The sequence below is a fragment of the Ranitomeya imitator genome, chromosome 1, assembly GCF_032444005.1.
Source record: "Ranitomeya imitator isolate aRanImi1 chromosome 1, aRanImi1.pri, whole genome shotgun sequence".
Taxonomy (NCBI): Eukaryota; Metazoa; Chordata; class Amphibia; order Anura; family Dendrobatidae; genus Ranitomeya; species Ranitomeya imitator.
This window is the reverse complement of record NC_091282.1, coordinates 716,061,677-716,081,408: the sequence shown is the minus strand read 5'-3', so window position 1 is coordinate 716,081,408 and position 19,732 is coordinate 716,061,677. Positions and strand designations below refer to the sequence as shown.

General features: G+C 43.8%; 1 protein-coding gene across 1 annotated transcript in view; it reads right to left on the bottom strand.

Annotated features, from left to right (window-relative positions):
* Positions 1–18,687, bottom strand: part of FMN1 (formin 1) — a 429,179-nt gene extending 410,492 nt beyond the window's left edge. Inside the window, exon 1 of the mRNA XM_069732424.1 lies at positions 18,346–18,687. The gene's annotated coding sequence lies outside the window, so the exon portion shown is untranslated. The remainder of the gene's footprint in view (positions 1–18,345) is intronic.
* Positions 18,688–19,732: the final 1,045 nt, after the last annotated feature.

Sequence of the window (19,732 nt, the reverse complement as noted above, 5' to 3'; positions counted from 1 at the left end):
TTTATTAACAGCGGGCGGGTGCACAGGGGGTGGGAGTGGGGTGGGGACAGGGATCTTTATTTAAAACACGAAAAAACAAACAAACAAAAAAAAGGATTATTCATATCTTTCCAGCGAACGCTGCTGGAGAGAAGATATGAATGGCGGCTTCAGCACCAGAGGCAGGGGACAGCGCTCATCTCTAGCGCTGTCTCCTGCACGCTCCGTGTGGTACCCAGTCGGCTCACGTGTGCCACACGGATGGCCTACGTGAGCTCACGGACACAGATAACTCCGGTACCGATTTTTCCGGTATCGGAATTATCTGGACGTGTGAGACTGGCCTAAGACAACCTTTTCTGAATCCCCACATGTCCCCCAAGTTAAAGGGAATCTGTGACCCTGGGACTTTTATGACCTATTAATATGGGCCTACAGATAATAGAAATGTTACAGTAATCCTACTTGTATGCCTCATATTAATGGTCTTGTTGCAGAGAAATGTTATATTCTGTCTATGTTAATGATTTCTTCCATAATGGATAAACGTGTACACAACCTAAGAAGGTGCACAGGTAGGTTCCCAAACCGTAATAACAAATAGTACAAAAACCCGGCACTCAACTTTGTAATGAAGAGGAATGGATAATTTATTATATCCCAAGACAGTAAACGTTTCGGTCTCACTAAGTGACCTTCATCAGTAACGTTAGCTGGGATAGAGGATAGGTTCACGCGGCTGTAAAACCTGTTAAGTGTGCCTCCAGTATCATGTAAACGTAATCAGAAACAGATTGCAGCCTAATGACTAGCTGCCGTCGCGGTGTCCACCGCTGTACTGTTGTAGACTACAACTTGTCAAAAAACAAACAAACTAAGCTTATGAGGATGGAAATATAAAAACTACATATGGCTCTTGGAATATAGAAAGGAAAAAAAAACAACTGTCAAAACTAAAAACGTTTGAGTCCTTAAGTGACTAAAAAGAATATGATCTTCTGATATTGCAGATACACATCTACATGAGATCACATTGTGAACTCCTGATTTCCTGCATGAAAGAGTTCTATAAAGAGACACTCCTTTGTCACCAATCAGAGATTTTTAAATCTACCAAATTTCCAAGAAAATACAAAAAAAAAAAAAGTTTGTAGTTTGCTTACAATGTTATAGTTCAGCAAATCTTCTAATATCATGCATCTATGGAGTATTGGATCATTTGGAGTGGATTTTTTCTTTAAAGATGCCATGTACAGATAATATGCTTTCTAACATCTGAGGAAGGGGCATAACAGACATTTGTAATTTCTGTATAACTAATATGAACAAGAGAATCTTACATTAGACAAGTAATCAAAAAAATTGATTTATACAAAGCTTGGACAAACCCCTGCATTTTATAGAGATAGATGGCATGAAAACAGTCATGATTTGACAGCTGGGGCAAGGATAGCTGGCGGAAGCACCTGCTCTTGGGACACCTCTCTGCCGATTTTAGCAGAAGGCTTGTTCTACAGGTCATAACAGCATGACGTGGTATAGTCAGTAGAATTTATACTACGTTCAATAATTTTTCCCAGTTGTCTTATGTACCCAGAAGTGACACCCTACAGTTGTTTAAGATGACTTTTATAATTCGATCAGGCACCTAGCCAACAATAAAAGATATTGCAGCTCTATACAGTCACTCAGTGAGCCCTCTGATCCCAACCCACAGAACTTAGTGGCAACACTGATAACATATCGCATACAAGCCAACTCCACATTTCATAGTTGCCAAAAAAGAATAATAAGGAGCGTATAGGTATTATATTTTATTCACAGTACATAATACAATAAAATGCAAAAGTACAAAATCAATAAGGTGCACAAAGATGGAATAAGGAAGGAACCTTCGGTGTGAGTGGCTGGCTCAATCAGTGCCAGTCAAACAAGTAAAGGTCACCACAAAGTCCCATTGGGCATAAAGAGCAGCGCTTACCAATATGTATAGCAGGCAACAGACATCGGGTAGGACCCAAAATATCCCCCAGTGCGCGTTTCGCCTCTTTTAATACTTGCTTTCTCAAGGGGATGCTTTCTTGCTGGAGGCAGCAAGTACTAAAAGAAACGAAATGCGCGTTGGGGGCTATTTTGGATCCTACCCAGTGTCTGTTGCCTGCTATACATATTGGTAAGCGTTGCTCTTTATGCTCAATGGGCTTTTGTGGTGATCTTTACTTGTTTGACTAGCACTGATATATTGTGCAGCTCTCTGCCCAGACATTTATTGATTGAGCCGACCACTCACACCAGGGGTTCCTTCCTTATTCCATCCTTCTGCACTTTATTGATTTTGTACTTTTGCATTTTATTGTATTATGAATAAAATATATTCTTTTATACCTATACACTCCTTTAGTCTCCTCCTTTGGCATATGATATGGATTTGTTGATTCCCCTAGTTCTTGGGTTCTTTTGCACTACTTGATGCTAATTTTCCTATCGACCAATATGTTACCTGGTATTGTTGCGATCACATTTCATAGTTGATCTGCTTCATATGGGTAAATGCTTTGCTATGAAATATCCCTCAACACAACAGAACTGGTCTTCTCATTGTGGCCATGTTACATTGGGGTTATGTCATAATCCATATGGTTTGTTCTTTTCCAGGCAAAGACAATTGCCCATTGTAAATGCACAAAATGATAAAAGCATTACTTTGATGCTGCATAGAAAAAAAATTATCAATGTAACAAATCATCCTCCATCTTGGCTCAATTGGAGCTATGCAATCGCTATGATCTTTATGCCTGATGGACATAACATTGAATGAATAATAGTGTATGCAAACTGTGCCCCCCCCAGTATGGGGATACATATGCTGCCACGAAAGCTTCGTTGGGTACTATACACACAGCATCCGATAAGGTCTATAGGAATCACATGCAGACAACGCAGATTTAGTCAAGAGATTTTCTTTTATTGTATATCGTTAAAAAATAATTTACAAAATATGGCAAACATGTAAACATTCAATATAGTCACCCCATGAAATGGTTTGAAGAAGGTATGCCTCAAACATGCAGGTGTGCTGTTCCTTGTGTTACCACTTTGGGCAGTGTCTCATGGACTATTAAGAACTGTGAATATCTACAATTACAGCATTTCATGTGGCGACTATATTAAATAGGTTTACGTTTGCCATCAATTTACATGTGGTTGTGATATTTTTTATACCATTTTGCCACTACCGTGGTTCCCTGAAAATAAGACTTTGCATGATTTTACAGCATTTTGGGAGTATGCTTGTAATTTAAGCCCCTCCCCTCTAAAAAAAAAAAAAAGCACTAGTTACAATCAGGGACGGCATAGGGGGTGGGTGGGGGGGCTTGACTGGTTATATTGCCCAGGGCCTCTTCTCTCAGACTTCTTATGCCGAGCTTAAAGGTACCGTCACATTAAGCGACGCTGCAGCGATTTAGACAATGATCCCGATCGCTGCAGCGTCGCTGTGTGGTCGCTGGAGAGACGTCACACAGACAGCTCTCCAGCGACCAACTATGCTGGTCCCCTGGTAACCAGGGTAAACATCGGGTTACTAAGCGCAGGGCCGCGCTTAGTAACCCGATGTTTACCCTGGTTACCAGCGTAAACGTAAAAAAAAAAAAACACTACATACTTACATTCCGGCGTCTGTCCTCTCCGGCGCTCTGCTTCCTGCACTAAGCACCGGCCGGAAAGCAGAGCACAGCGGTGACGTCACCGCTGTGCTTTCCGGCTGCTGCGCTTACACAGTGCAGAGAAGCAGAGCGCCGGAGAGGACAGACACCGGAATGTAAGTATGTAGGTTTTTGTTTTTTTTTTTTTACATTTACACTGGTAACCAGGGTAAAAAAAAAAAAAAAAAAAAAAAAAAAAATCGGGTTACTAAGCGGCCCTGCGCTTAGTAACCCAATGTTTACCCTGGTTACCAGTGAAGACATCGCTGAATCGGCATCACACACGCCGATTCAGCGATGTCTGCGGGAGATCCAGCGACAAAATAAAGTTCTGGACTTTCTGCGCCGACCAACGATGGCACAGCAGGATCCTGATTGCTGCTGCCTGTCAAACTGAACGATATCGCTAGCCAGGACTCTGCAACGTCACAGATCGCTAGCGATATCGTTCAGTGTGAAGGTACCTTAAAGGTACCGTCACACTAAGCGACGCTGCAGCGATACCGACAACGATGTTGATCTCTGCAGCGTCGCTGTTTGGTCGCTGGAGAGCTGTCACACAGACCGCTCTCCAGCGACAAACGATCCTCAAGTCCCCGGGTAACCAGGGTAAACATCGGGTTACTAAGCGCAGGGTGAAGGAGGGAAGGATGATCTCTTCACTCATGTGAAGGGATGTTACCACTTTAGGTAGAAATGCTGGGTCCAACCTAAGTATAATACAGTCCTCAAGAACTCTTAGGTAGGGATTTTTAGTAGACAAACCTTGAATCTCCAGATAATCAAGGAAGGCACTTTAAAGCGGATATCTGAACTTTTAGGGCACTATAACTTCGCTCTTTGTCAAATTCAGATTGGAGAAAGTCCAGGATTTTTGGAATGTTTGAAGATATCAGACATTGCTTCATTATATTGAGAGCACAATTTTATCCAGATTTTACTGTACATTACTGAAGTTCCAGGTTTCCTACTTTTCTGGATTGTGGATAATACTCAAATCAGACAACCCAAGATATTTCAGGATTGGCCTCTCAGAGTCCAGATTGGCAGCTGTAAAAACCCTACATCTTGGTGGTACTCTGGTCGTTGAAACAAAAGATCATCCTTCAGTGGTAATAGGATGGGGCTCTCTAGAGCAAGTTGAGCTTGCAGGGTGAACCAACTCCTTTTGGGCCAGAATGGAACAACTAAGATCACTTTTGGCCTGGTCTTCCGAATCTTCCTCAGTACCTTTGGAATTAAGGGGAAACGGAGGAAAGACGCATACCAAGCTCATGTTCCATCTCTGGGATAAAGCATCTATTCCAGACACTATCTCCTGGAATCATAGAGAAAAACGTTTGTACTTTTGCGTTCATTTTTTAAGTGAATAGGTCTAACTGGGGGGGGGACCTGCAGCACTGTGTCAATTGATGGAATACCTCCAAGTTCAGTGTCCACTGATGACCACCTTCTTTCTGCTGAAAAAAATCTGCGATCCAATTTTGAGATCCTTTAAATGTACTGTTGATATGGAGAGAACCACCTTCTCTGCCCATAGGGAAGATTTCTCCAGCTAAGAATTGGACATGGTGAGGTTTTGGACCCCTTTGGTGTTTGAGAAAGGAGACACTTGTGACGTTGTTAGATATAATTTTGATATGCTGGTTTTCCAGAAACACTTGACACCTTTGAAATGTTTCCCAAATGGCTCAGAGTTCCCTGTGATTTCAGGAGAATTGAACCTGGCCAAGTACTCTGGAAGTACCATTCTTGTACGTAAGCTCCACATCCGCTGCGACTCATTTTGGTAGTGATGTTACAAACGGGGACAGATTCCATCGATTCCCTTCCTGAAGATTCTCTAAAAGGATCCACCAATTTAGTGACCTTAAGGCTATGTGCACACGCTCAGGTTTTTTCACGGTAAAAACGCTATAAAAACTCATTAAAAACCCATACATTATGCATCCTATCATTTAGAATGCATCCTGCATGTTTTATGCACATGATGCGCTTTTTTCGCAAAAAAAACGCATCGCGGTAAAAAAAAGCAGCATGTTCATTAATTTTGCGGATTTTCTGCGTTTTCCCGCTATTCTATGCATTTGGGAAAAAACGCGTCAAAAAACGCGAAAAAAATGCATGCGGATTTCTGGCAGAAATGTCCGGTTTTTGTCAGGAAAATTTTTGCAAGAAATCCTGACGTGTGCACATATTCTTGTTGATAACATTATCTTCTCGTCCAGATTGTTTGGCTGTTTGTGCCAGGAAGACAAGACCTCCTGCTACAAATCTAGAGTGGAATTGAATACACCAAATACAAGACGTCATTAGGCCTAGGCTCCTTATGGCTTTCTAATGGAGAACTGTGCTCCTTCCTGAAAAGACAATGTTTTGATTATCAGATCTTCCTGTTTATGTGCTGGTAGGAAAAAGGACTGGTGCTCTGACTAGGGTATGTGCACACGTTGCGGATTTCCTGCAGATCTGCAGCTTTTTTTCCCCCCCCTCGCAGAAACGCTGCAGATCTGCAAGTGATTTACAGCACAATGTAAATTAATGGCAAAAAAAAATAAAAATGCTGTGCTGATGGTGCAGAAAAATCTGCACGGAAAACGCAGCAGATTCAAAAAAAGGACAGTGTCACTTTTGTGCAGATCTGCTGAGTTTCTGCACCCATTCCATAATAGAAATTAAAAAAAAGGAAGAAATCTGCACAAAAATCTGCAACGTGTGCACATACCATCAAGGTGCAGATTCTGACCTGTATTTTCTGTCAAGAAATGCAAAATCTGCACAGAAAATACCAGTGTCAAATCTGCAACGTGTGCACATAGCCTCAACAGAACTAATAGAAAAACTTCTGTTTTCCTGGTTTGAGATTTGATTTTTCCCAGTTTATGATCCACCCTTGGTCCTTTTGTACCAAGATGGCTAGAACTATTTGGACTGATAGTTGTTCTGGTGAATCTGCCACTAAAAAGGAAGCCATTGAGATATTGAATGATGATTATCTCTTTGTTCCTCAAGAATGCCATGATCTCAGTCACCAGCTTAGTGAAGACGGGGTGGGGAGGAGAGGAAAGACCAAAGGGAAGACACTGCAACTGTTAATAGTAAATCGTTCTCCCCTTTTTTTTTTTTTTTTTACTGGTAACCTCAGATTTTTCTGACTGGAGGGATTAATTAGCACTTGGCAATAGGCCTCTTTCAGATCCAAAGGAACCCATTACCAATTTTTTAAAGGCTACTTATTGATTCATGGATTTCTGATTTATGATAGTCCTAAAGTCACCCCCAGTTTATTCAGTCGCCATGACAGCATTAACAAGATAAAAGGGCGGCACCTCTCTCCCGCATCAGTTGGTTTCCTGTCCCTGACAGGGGACCCTACAGACTTGCCTTAAAAAGAAAGTTGAAGACTGACGACAGTACCCAGGCTCGGTAGGCCGGTTCTGGAAGCAGGGGTTCCCCTTCCTCGGTCGGGTCCGGTGCGCTGGAGGTGCCACACCACAGAGGGCTGTGGGGGTAGGCAACAGCAGAGGAAAGCAGCCTTCAGGGGGGAGTGCTGACTTTGGAGTGTCCCATCGCCACAGGTACAGGTCTGTATGTTTATGGGAGGCCTGTCTTCCGAAGTCCTGCGGCGGAGATGGCGGACCGGCGGTGTGTAGCACGTGTGGCGGCGTTCCGGACATAGCGGGGGGCCTGGTGAGTGTCGGCGCCATATGTGTGGTAATTATGGCTGTAGATTGTGACCAGCGAGGACTGATGATGCGCGGCGCATGCGCAGTTGGGCCGCGGCGGTGATTTTGGCGGCACCCTGTGGATTGTGGCCGGCGTGGACTGACGACATGCGGCGCATGTGCAGTGGGGTCGTGGTGATGAATATGGCGGCACCCTGCAGTATACAGCGGGGAGATACAGGCGCTTGGCGGTTCCGGGGCAGGTGAGGCCATTAAGGGCAACATTTAGCACAGCTGTGCGAGAGGTTCCGTTAAGGGGGCGAGCTTCTGGGGGACAGGCCTCCCATATGCGATGTACCAGGCAGTCCACCTGGATTAACCTGCTGACCCCATCAGGGGGAGGTACCTAAAGGGGCCAGCTACTTAAGGATTCCGTATGGGCTACCACATGCTTCCTATCCATGTTACAATGGAGTCTCAGGAGCAGGAACTGTTGCAGTCTGAGCAGCAGTGTCAATCCTTGGAGAAGCCCCAAACAGTGAGCACCCAGCGGCGATCTAGTGGCAGTAGTCGTCCTGGAGATGATAGAGCTGATCAAAGTTCTAAAGCTGGAAAATCCTCAAGCCGTAAGGATGTTACAATGGCTGAGAGGGTCCCCCCGCAATCTACGGTACCACTCGGTTACTATAGGGGTAAGTGATCGCCGAGAAAGTTCACCTAGTGATGCATGTCTCCCCTTATATTCCCTCTCTCCTTGTCTATAATGGAAAAAACGGTCCTCTAAATCTAAACACAAAGAATGTGCTGAGTGTGGAGTTCCTCTCCCGGTTGACCACATAAGGAGATTATGTGGACCGTGTATTCAATGTTTAATAGCAGAGGACACACCAGATTTTGCTACCAGCCTAAGGCAGATGGTCAGACAAGAGGTCAGGGGTTCAGTAAAATCCCTATTTCAAAATAGAGGATCTAGAGAAAGTGATCCTAGATCCCCAAGTTCATTTGAGGACAGTGACTCAGGGGAGCTGAAATCAGAGGTTTCCCATACATCATCATCTTCCTCAGAGACCGAGTACGGTCATTCATGTTTTTCCTTTGACCGGATAGACCGCCTCGTCAAGGCAGTGAAAAACACTATAGGAATTGAAGAAACCAGTCAGAGAAATCTATGCAGGATGTCATGTTTAAAGGACTAGACCAAAAATCTCGTAGATGTTTTCCTGTAGTTGACAAAGTAAGCTCCCTCATTACACGAGAGTGGAAAAAGCCTGAAAGGAAAGGTTCTCTTCCATCATCAGTTAAGAGGAAATATCCGTTTGAGGAGACAGCATCTGCGACATAGGATAAAGCTCCAAAACTTGATGCAGCCGTGGCTAAGGCTTCCAAGAAATCCTCGCTGCCGTTTGAGGATTTGGGAACTTTAAAGGACCCGCTAGACAGGAGAGCCAATGTGTTTCTCAAGGGAGCTTGGGAAACATCAGCAGGGACTCTCAGACCGTCAATTGCAGCCACCTGTACAGCACACTCTATGATGTTATGGCTGGACAGCTTAGAGGATCAACTTAAAAATAAAACTCAGAGAAGTGAAATCTTATCCTCCCTTCCTATGATTCAGGGGGCTGCAGCTTATCTTGCTGCTGCATCAGCAGATTCGGTGAAATTGGCGGCCAGATCGGCGGCACTTTCTAATTCGGCCCGTAGAGCCATCTGGCTGAAATGTTGGCAGGGGGACATGCAGGCCAGATGAAAGCTGTGCAGCATTCCATGTGAAGGGGCACATAATAATAATAATAATAATAATAATCTTTATTTATATAGCGCCAACATATTCCGCAGCGCTTTACAGTTTAACAGTTTCAAACACAAAAGTCATAAGTAACAACGTTAACAATACAATAATTAAAGCAAAATAAGACGACCCTGCTCGTGAGAGCTTACAATCTACAATGAGGTGGGGGAGATACAAAGTACAGGTGTGTATTTACAATGATGTATTTACAATCATGGTCCAGCCATCTTCAGGGGTTGGGGAATAGATGGGGATAGTGAATGGGCTACACACACACAAACATAAAGTTCTGTGTTCTGAATGAACTATTAGAAAAAGAGGGGATAGTAAAAAAGGATTCCCTTACCTAGGAAGACCCACCTACAGGCGGGGCACTAACAGAAGATGGTATGACCGTACACTGAACGGGAAACCACTGGGTAAATCTGACAGGGAGAAGGACTTGGGGATCCTAGTTAATGATAAACTTACCTGGAGCAGCCAGTACCAGGCAGCAGCTGCCAAGGCAAACAGGATCATGGGGTGCATTAAAAGAGGTCTGGATACACATGATGAGAGCATTATACTGCCTCTGTACAAATCCCTAGTTAGACCGCACATGGAGTACTGTGTCCAGTTTTGGGCACCGGTGCTCAGGAAGGATATAATGGAAGTAGAGAGAGTAAAAAGAAGGGCAACAAAATTAATAAAGGGGATGGGAGAACTACAATACCCAGATAGATTAGCGAAATTAGGATTATTTAGTCTAGAAAAAAAGACGACTGAGGGGCGATCTAATAACCATGTATAAGTATATAAGGGGACAATACAAATATCTCGCTGAGGATCTGTTTATACCAAGGAAGGTAATGGGCACAAGGGGGCATTCTTTGCGTCTGGAGGATAGAAGGTTTTTTCACCAACATAGAAGAGGATTCTTTACTGTTAGGGCAGTGAGAATCTGGAATTGCTTGCCTGAGGAGGTGGTGATGGCGAACTCTGTCGAGGGGTTTAAGAGAGGCCTGGATGTCTTCCTGGAGCAGAACAATATTGTATCATACAATTATTAGGTTCTGTAAAAGGATGTAGATCTGGGGATTTATTATGATGGAATATAGGCTGAACTGGATGGACAAATGTCTTTTTTCGGCCTTACTAACTATGTTACTATGTTATTATGTCAAATAGAGAGAAGCCCAGATATGACACCAATAGGAAGAAAGGTAGAGGCTACATGTTCAACTCCTTTTGGGACAACAGAAAGCCACAATGACTGCCGGACCGGGTGGGAGGCAGGCTTCTGGCCTTCTATCCGGCTTGGCTTAATATTTCCAGTAGCCCATGGGTCCTGAACATTATTAAATCAGGACTAAAGTTTGATTTTCAGAACATCTGCAGAACAACTGGCATAAGAATCTGAGGTCCAGGAACTTCAACAGAAGGGTGTACTGGTGCAGGTTCCTAAAGCGCAAAGGGGTAAGGGGTTTTATTCCCCCCCCCCCCCCTCTTCTTGATTAAAAATCCAGACAATTCCTTTCGGACCATCATCAACCTTAAAGGCCTGAATAAATTCTTATGGGTCCAATCGTTTAAAATGGAGTCTGTGAAAACAGCAATAAAGCTATTGTTTGACAGGTGTTTCATGGTCGAATTAGATCTTAAAGATGCCAATTATCATGTCCCTATACATGCAGACCACCAGCTGAAAACATGACCTGTTGGTGGCTCTTGAGGACCGGACTTGGGGAACACTGCCTTAGCTGATCTATCTGCTGTAGCCAGACCATGAGAGCACGAGCCGTACATGTCCCAGCTATTGCTGGTTTCAAGCCCCCAGCTTGAAGCTTCCCAGATGTGTAAAAAAAAACTGCTTGTTTGTCAAGCAGGTCTTTTAGGACACCGGAATCTTCTAATGGAAGGGATGATTTTTTCAAAGATTTGGCCACCGCACCGTCAATTTTAGAATTTTCTCCCAAGATTCAGAGTTTTTTTCCTCAAAAGGATATCTCCTTTTTGATGAAGAAGGCAAGGTACCCATTTTCTCGGGTTTTTTCCATTCTTTTTCGATCAATGCTTTTATTTTTGCATTGACCGGAAACGTACATTTCCTTTTTTCTTCTAACCCACCAAACATGACATCCTCAAGTGACCTAGGTGTCTTCTCTTTAACCCCTTTCTGACCTCGGACGGGATAGTACGTCCGAGGTCAGATCCCCTGCTTTGATGCGGGCTCCGGCGGTGAGCCCGCATCAAAGCCGGGACATGTCAGCTGTTTTGAACAGCTGACATGTGCCCGTAATAGGTGCGAGCAGAATCACGATCTGCCCGCACCTATTAACTAGTTAAATGCCACTGTCAAACGCAGACAGCGGCATTTAACCACCACTTCCGGTCGGGCGGCCGGAAATGACGTCATCGCCGACCCCCGTCACATGATCGGGGATCGGCGATGCTTCAGAATTGTAACCATAGAGGTCCTTGAGACCTCTATGGTTACTGATCGCCAGCAGCTGTGAGCGCCACCCTGTGGTCGGCGCTCACAACACACCTGATTTTCAGCCACATAGCAGCGAACAGCAGATCGCTGCTATGTAGCAGAGGCGATCGTGCTGTGCCTGCTTCTAGCCTCCCATGGAGGCTATTGAAGCATGGCAAAAGTTAAAAAAAAAAGTTAAAAAAAAAATGTGAAAAAAAATAAACAAAATATAAAAGTTTAAATCACCCCCCCCCCTTTCACCCCAATCAAAATAAATCAATAAAAAAAAAATATCAAATCTACGCATATTTTTTATCGCCGAGCTCAGAATCGCCCGATCAACTAAAAAAAAGAATTAACCTGATCGCTAAACCGGGTAGCGAGAAAAGAAATTTGAAATGCCAGAATTACGCTTTTTTGGTTGCCACGACATTGCATTAAAATGCAATAACGGGCGATCAAAAGAGCGTATCTGCACCAAAATGCTATCATTGAAAACATCATCTTGGCACGCAAAAAAATAAGCCCTCAACCAACCCCAGATCATGAAAAATGGGGACGCTACGGGTATCGGAAAATGGCGCAATTTTTTTTTTTTTTTTTTTTTTTTTTTTTTTTAGCAAAGTTTGGAATTTTTTTTCACCACTTAGGTAAAAAATAACCTAGTCATGTTAGGAGTCTATGAACTCGTACTGCCCTGGAAAATCATAATGGCAGGTCAGTTTTAGCATTTAGTGAACCTAGCAAAAAAGCCAAACAAAAAACAAGTATGGGATTGCACTTTTTTTGCAATTTCACCGCACTTGGAATTTGTTTCCCATTTTCTAGTACACGACATGCTAAAACCAATGATGTTGTTCAAAAGTACAACTCGTCCCGCAAAAAATAAGCCCTCACATGGCCAAATTGACGGAAAAATAAAAAAAAGTTATGGCTCTGGGAAGGAGAGGAGTGAAAAACGAACACGGAAAAACCAAAAATCCCAAGGTCATGAAGGGGTTAAGACCCATTGCAGACCTGACTGATTTAACTAGTTTTTCTACATCCTCAGTTGGAAAACATGGTCGACCCCCTGTATCACTGTCTGAGGAGGTAGAGGGAGACCGGGATGATTTATGACTATCTCCGAGAGGCATCCGAATCCGTAGACACCTTGTGGCTTTTCCTCCCTGTTTTTTTTTTTAAGGGCCAGTTTTAAAGGGACACTGTCACCTGAATTTGGAGGGAACAATCTTTAGCCATGGAGGCGGGGTTTTTGGGTATTTGATTCACCCTTTCCTTACCCGCCGGCTGCATGCTGGCTGCAATATTGGATTGAAGTTCATTCTCTGTCCTCCGTAGTACATGCCTGCACAAGGCAATCTTGCCTTGCGCAGGCGTGTCCTATGGAGGACAGAGAATGAACTTCAATCCAATATTGCAGCCAGCATGCAGCCGGCGGGTAAGGAACGGGTGAATCAAATACCCAAAAACCCCGCCTCTATGGCTAAAGATTGTTCCCTCCAAATTCAGGTAACAGTGTCCCTTTAAGGAGTCTTATTTCTGACTGTATTATGGCTTTAAGGCTAGTTGCAAAATTAGGGGTCTCTTCCTGTATAGTTTTATTAATGCAGTCGGCGCAGAGGTCCTTCTGCCACTGAACTGCAAGCAGAACTTTACAAAGGGCACATTCTCAGTTCTTTCTTTTGTTGCTAGATTTCCTCGAACCCTAGTGATCAAACAGAAAATTGGACCCTGTTACCTTAAGGGTGACATTCACGTAGATCACTCACCACCGCTGATAGTCAAGTTTACCGGTTTCGGAGGCTGGACAGATGCATGTGCAGTGTCCCTTCTGGACGCCAAAGAGTCTTGCCAGACAGGACGACAGCTGCTCCTACCTTTTGAGCGGCTGCTCCTGGTATGCTGGTGGCTCAGCAAGGCATCTGGCGAGAGCTCCTGATGCGGCTGCTGCTGTGATGGTGGCTGCTGCTGCTCCTGTTGCCCCACTTCCATGATGAAGCTTTTGGGCATGAGCGCATCTTCTGTGGTCATCCTTCCTTTTATGGAGGATGCACAGCACTCCCCGCCTCCTCCGGTGCCCAATCGTGGCCCTTCCCCTCCTCTGCCGTGCCGCTGGAGTCCTTTTACACTGGCTGGCGTTTTCTTCAGGGGCGCCGCCATCTTGGATCCGGCGCCTGCCTCCGACGTCACGCCAGTGTGCCTTGCGTGTGATGTCAGACGGGCGACCCGGAAGCGGCCGCCGCACCTGGACACCGACAGAGAGAGGAGGGCGGCGTGGCAGCCACAGATGGAGCCCAGCCATCCGACTGTGCTGCACAGATGCCCGCTCGGATGCAGAGCCCCGGAGGACCTGCGGACGGCGCATCCAGAACCCTAACACCGACGCACAGGCACCGCCTGTTCTTCCACGCCAGAACGGGTACTGGTTAAGTGGAAACTTTTCTGCCATGTTCAGCACGAGGGTCCCTGTCAGGACAGGAAACCCAACTGAAGTGACAGAGCCCTTTTATTTTCAGTAGGGTTTCCTGTCCTGACTGGGTGGATCCCCTCTCAGGTGTACCGTCATGGGGGAAGGGAAAATATGGCCACACAGTGCTCCATACTGTATAATGGCCACACATGATGCTCCATACAGTAATAGCCACACATGATGCACCATACTGTATAATGGCTCCACATGATGCTGCTTACAGTATAATTGGCCACACATGATGCTCCATACTGTATAATGCCCACACAGTGCTCCATACTGTATAATGGCCACACATGATGCTGCGTACAGAATGGCCACATATGATGCTAAATAAATTCTGTATAATGGCCCCACTTGATGCTCAATACTGTATAATGGCCACACAGTGCTCCGTACTGTATAATGGCTCCAAATGATGCTGCATACAGTATAATGGCCACACAACAATGCCAGTGTACAGTCAGGGCTGTAGATGTGTCCCAGCAGCTCTGCTTACAATGCAGGCAAAGATTTCACCACCTGTCGCTGTCCACACTGCCGCCTCACAGATCCAGCACATTGCAATGTAGCCCAGCTCTGTGAACTCTGCATGCACTCAAACACCACTATCTACTGGCTCCACTCCTGTAGTATATGTAGACTATGAAAATTATACATTCACACTGAATAAAAACTGCATCAAAACTATGAATTAACACATGTGGAATTATATACTTAAAGTGTGAAACAACTGAAAATATGTCTTATATTCTAGGTTCTTCAAAGTAGCCACCTTTTGCTTTGATGACTGCTTTGCACACTCTTGGCATTCTCTTGATGAGCTTCAACAGGTAGTCACCAGGAATTGTCTTCACTTCAAAGGTGTGCCCTGTCAGGTTTAATAAGTGGGATTTCTTGCCTTATAAATGGGGATGGGACCATCAGTTGTGTTGTGCAGAAGTCTGGTGGATACACAGCGGATAGTCCTACTGAATAGACTGTTAGAATTTGTATTATGGCAAGGAAAAAGCAGCTAAGTAAAGAAAAACCAGTGGCCATCATTACTTTAAGAAATGAAGCTCAGTCAGTCCGAAAAACTGGGAAAACTTTGAAAGTGCAGTGGCAAAAATCATCAAACTTTTGAGATATAGATCTCTAAACCTACGGCGAAGACTATACGAGGGGGCGTGGTCTAATACAAGAGGGCGTGTCTACTGCTGCTCCTGCTGGCTGTGCGGGAGAAGCAGAATCTCGTGCGGGACTGCAAGGCACAGCCTCAAAATCGAGACAGTCCAACAGTATGAGGGACGGTTTGGAGCTATGATATTAGGAGATGGCAGTTACTACGGATATGATTCTATGTAGATAACAGGGGGAGGAGCAGAGAAGAGCTCTGCCTCCAACTCCTCCTTCCTCCCAACTACATAGAAATGTATCCACCAAGGGAAAACAAGTAGGTGAGAAGGTGCACTGATTTGTTTAGCCACACCAAGGGTGCACCAAGCCATTGAACTTAGTTTGAACAATCATTTTTTGATGGCAGACTCCTAAATGTCTGGGGGTTCTAGCAGTTAGAGTCGCACTGACACCAAGAATGTGGTTCTTATTCAGTTGCTAGAAAAGAGCTATGGTCACGAAGGCACACCACTTCTCTATTCCACGAAGAATCATTGATGTTTTCCAAGCTTTACTTTTCACATGTCTAATGGTGATTTATCAATATTTGTGGCCAAACAATTTTCTGTATTGTCATTTGCAAAAAACAGAACTTAACACATGTGCAACTTTCGGGCAAATACATTAAGGGTATGTGCAGACGTTCAGGAATTGGTAGAGATTTGGATGCAGCACATGTCCGCTGCGTCCAAAGCGCTGCCAGCTATTGAGCACAGGTGAATCCGCATGTGTTCACTGAATCGTGCAGATTCACCACGTCCGTGTACACACCATGTACAAGTGAAATTTATCTTGCGGAGGCCATCTCCGCAAGATAAATAGACACGCTGCAGTCTGGAAAGACGCATGTCCATCTCCGCAGGTGAGCCGCGGGTGTCTCTGGTTGTATAGTGGGCATGAGATTTCTTGAAATCCCTCCACTAAGTTGTAACATCTGGTTGCTGCGGGTTGGACGCTGCGCAAATACGCAGCGTCCAAACTTCAGCGTTTACTTATGTGCACATACCCAAAGCACTTAAGGGGTTGTCTGGTCTTAAATTACAAGTCTGCAGTCACTCTGTATGACTGCAAAGTTGTGAATCCTCAAATTGATTACACTGCACGCTGTGCGGATTCTCCAGAGACAGCGCCAGGAGAAAGTGATCATGCGACCACAAGTATATGAAATGCCTACCTCAGGCCACATTCCTACTAGACTGTTTCCAGCTTTGCTCAATACAGTTGCATTGAACATGACCGGAAACAGTCTAGTCAGAATGTGGCCGAGAGAAAACATTTAGCAAAGTTGCGGTCACATGACTGCAGTTCCCATTGGAGGCACTGGAGAAATCTTAAACTTGTAGTTTTAGACTGGAAAAACCATTCAAAGAGTTATTTCCTCATATTTTGCAGCATTAAAAACTGCACTTGGAAAAATGGCTGAAAATACAAATAATATTTTACAATCAGCTCTCAGAGATTTGCATACACCTGCTGGCAGAAGGTTTTTTTTTTTTGCATACACCTGCTGGCAGAAGGTTTTTTTTTTTGCATACACCTGCTGGCAGAAGGTTTTTTTTTGTTTGTTTGTTTTTTTTACCAATAACAGTCTGGGGAAAACAAAAAAGTACAAAGTTTGTGTTTTGTTTATTTTTTTACCATGAAGCTCTGTCTCACAGAGGTACCAAGACACCAGTTAACATGAGGCTTTGAGGGCTGAAAGGTTAATCTTATTCATCCTTTCAAAGAAACTAGAGAGAGAGAGAAAGGGCTGGATAGACATGGATAATGAAGCAGAAAAATGCGTAGGAGGGGGCATGCGTAAGAGAAAAGACATTAACTATTTGATCTGGGTTTGAATTATAGTAGAGTAGCTGGCATTAGAGTCCAGGACCAAACACCAGCAATGCTAAAAATAAGTCACAAAGGCAAATACCAGAATAGAATCGATCATGCTCATCCGTACTACAACTACACATAACTAGTGCTGTCCAGTTCTCAACAAGTAAATGTTGCATAACTAGACGAAAGATGCGACTATCCTCCTTGTAGAGCTTCAATGGAAGCAATACATGCTGGTGGGCGATTGTGCCCACGTGACTGGTCATGCTATAATGCACCATACTATTGAGGCATTGGGCTGTACATATGGTACAACAATGCATCAACAGAATGGTTGCACAGTGGCATTCTATGCTCTTATATGATGATTTTACGTGCGGCAGGTTTGTCAAAAATTTCTGTGACTGTCCCTTTCATCTGAATTAGTCTACGCTCCCACAAGGAGTTTTTGATGTTGCTTATTTTTGAAAAAAATGCAAGTAACCTATTTTAATTAAAAATCTACGACATAAAAAAAAAAAACTCAGCAAAAGCTTATCGTTTGAACGTAAACGTAAAGCTTACAGAAATCCAATGTGCATGATGCAAAAAAGGCATTCAGGTGAAATGATAGCAGAAAATTCTGCCATGTGAACATCCCCTTACACACTAGCCATTCATAACCGCAAGGCATCATAGACATTTCTAAAAACAGAACAGTAGTAGTCAATGTATACGAAATATGGACCAGAATGACAGTCACATGATTCTCCATTATAGAAGTTCACATTCGGTTTTCCCAATTTTGCACGTACCCCTGAAAAGTTGAGTCACATAAGCAAATCTCAGAGGATTTCCAGCCGAGATCTGCAGCACATTGCAGTATCATCAGTCAGAATTCATGACAAGGCACTAAATAAGGTTTTCTTGCAAAGAAAGATCCTTTATACAGTATTTTATACAATATGTGACGTCAGGACAAACAGTAAGCAGGGAGTCGGGATTTTACTGCATAGGAATCAGCTGTAAAATCCCAGATAAACAAGAAGACACATTGCAGCTTTCAGAGTGACGTCTCACTAAGTAATGAACCAACATCAAGCAATGTATATACATAAACCTTATACTACTAAACGCCATACAAAAGAAACAGTAACATTTGTTACACAATATTTACCAATAGACTAAAACCGATTGATACAATGATACAACGTAATATGATACAATCTCGCCACAGATGCCGGTGCATTCATTATATGTTATAAAGAGTATTGATCCAGCTGTCAATCATGTATATTATAAGGTGCTGAGCTCCTGCTCACCATGCTGGATGGGCGGCTGTTTCCTCCAGGGTCTCCGGGGGGGCTTGCACTTTAGCTTCCTATTACTTCCAGCCTTTCCATTCAATCTGTTCTTCTCTACTCAATGCCATCTCCATCTCCTCCTGAGCTATGTCTACATCTAGTGCCCAACTCCATCTATCACTTGTCTAATGACGAAAACCTGCAGCCTTTTCTTATATTGCCCGGTCCATCGCCCAGTTTATATGGTCGGACACCTATATATAATAAGCTCCATGGATCCCTGTGGTTGAGTTTATTACATGAACATCCCAGATCCCTAGCTTTCCTGGGTTGCTCTCTATGGTGGTACCTCAGCTGCACGCTTGCTTGTATGTATGTGACCTAGCCTGCAGCCTGCTAGAATATAGCTAACCAATCACTGCTCCTAGGGGCGGGTTTCAATGGAAAAGATCTTAACCTCTTCATGACAAACCACAGTTAACCGCACATGTCGACAATCTCAAGTATTGTGATGCCCTGGAAGTCTGGAATCAAGCAAGTATGCAGCTTTGTTGTTTTGTTTTTTTTAAGCTAACACCAGAAAATTTTTAATGTTGGAAAAAATATATCATATGAAAACACTCGTGGATTCGGAGTAAATGCAAGTGTAATTTGGCCTAAAGAATATTAGGTAGTAATTTCATAATAGACTATTGTGAACAGCTGCATTTGGTTGTATGTATAGTAGGATATCAGCAAGGATTTCAGACTAATATCAGCAAGGATTTCAAACTAAGACTAGCCAAGCTAGCGGCTCCCCAAGGCAAATGATTCCCCTGTTCTTTGTGCATGTTAACACATTGCACATTTATTACTGATATTTACTTATTTTATTCGTTTAGCACCATCATATTCCGCAGCTTTTTTCAGACATCATTATGACTGCCCCATTGGGGTTTATAATCTAGATTCACCATCACTAGGTATTTGGAATGAAACCGGAGAACCTGGCAGAAACTCACACAAACATGGGGAGAACATAGAAGCTCATTGCAGATGTTGTGCTCGATGGGCTTTGAACCCAAGAGCCCAGAGCTGCAAGAGCACCGTACTAACCACTGAGCCATCAAGCGGACTACAACTATTTTATACAGCTGCAAGGAGTTTGTAAAAATATCCCTTCACTTGAACTCCTTGGATTCCATGGTTAAAAACACAGCAGCATAGAAGAGGTTAAATTGACCCTCCCACCATCACCCTTCAGTGTCTTTTTCCAAGTACCAGACCAGGATGGGTGCAACGCTATTTTATTGAATTTCCTACTACAAATGTTTACACCACAAATCATATAGGAAATCTAAGGGAGGGAATATAAGGGGTGCTGTCATGATTGACTCCTGGAAACATTACCGGTAGGACTAATTCC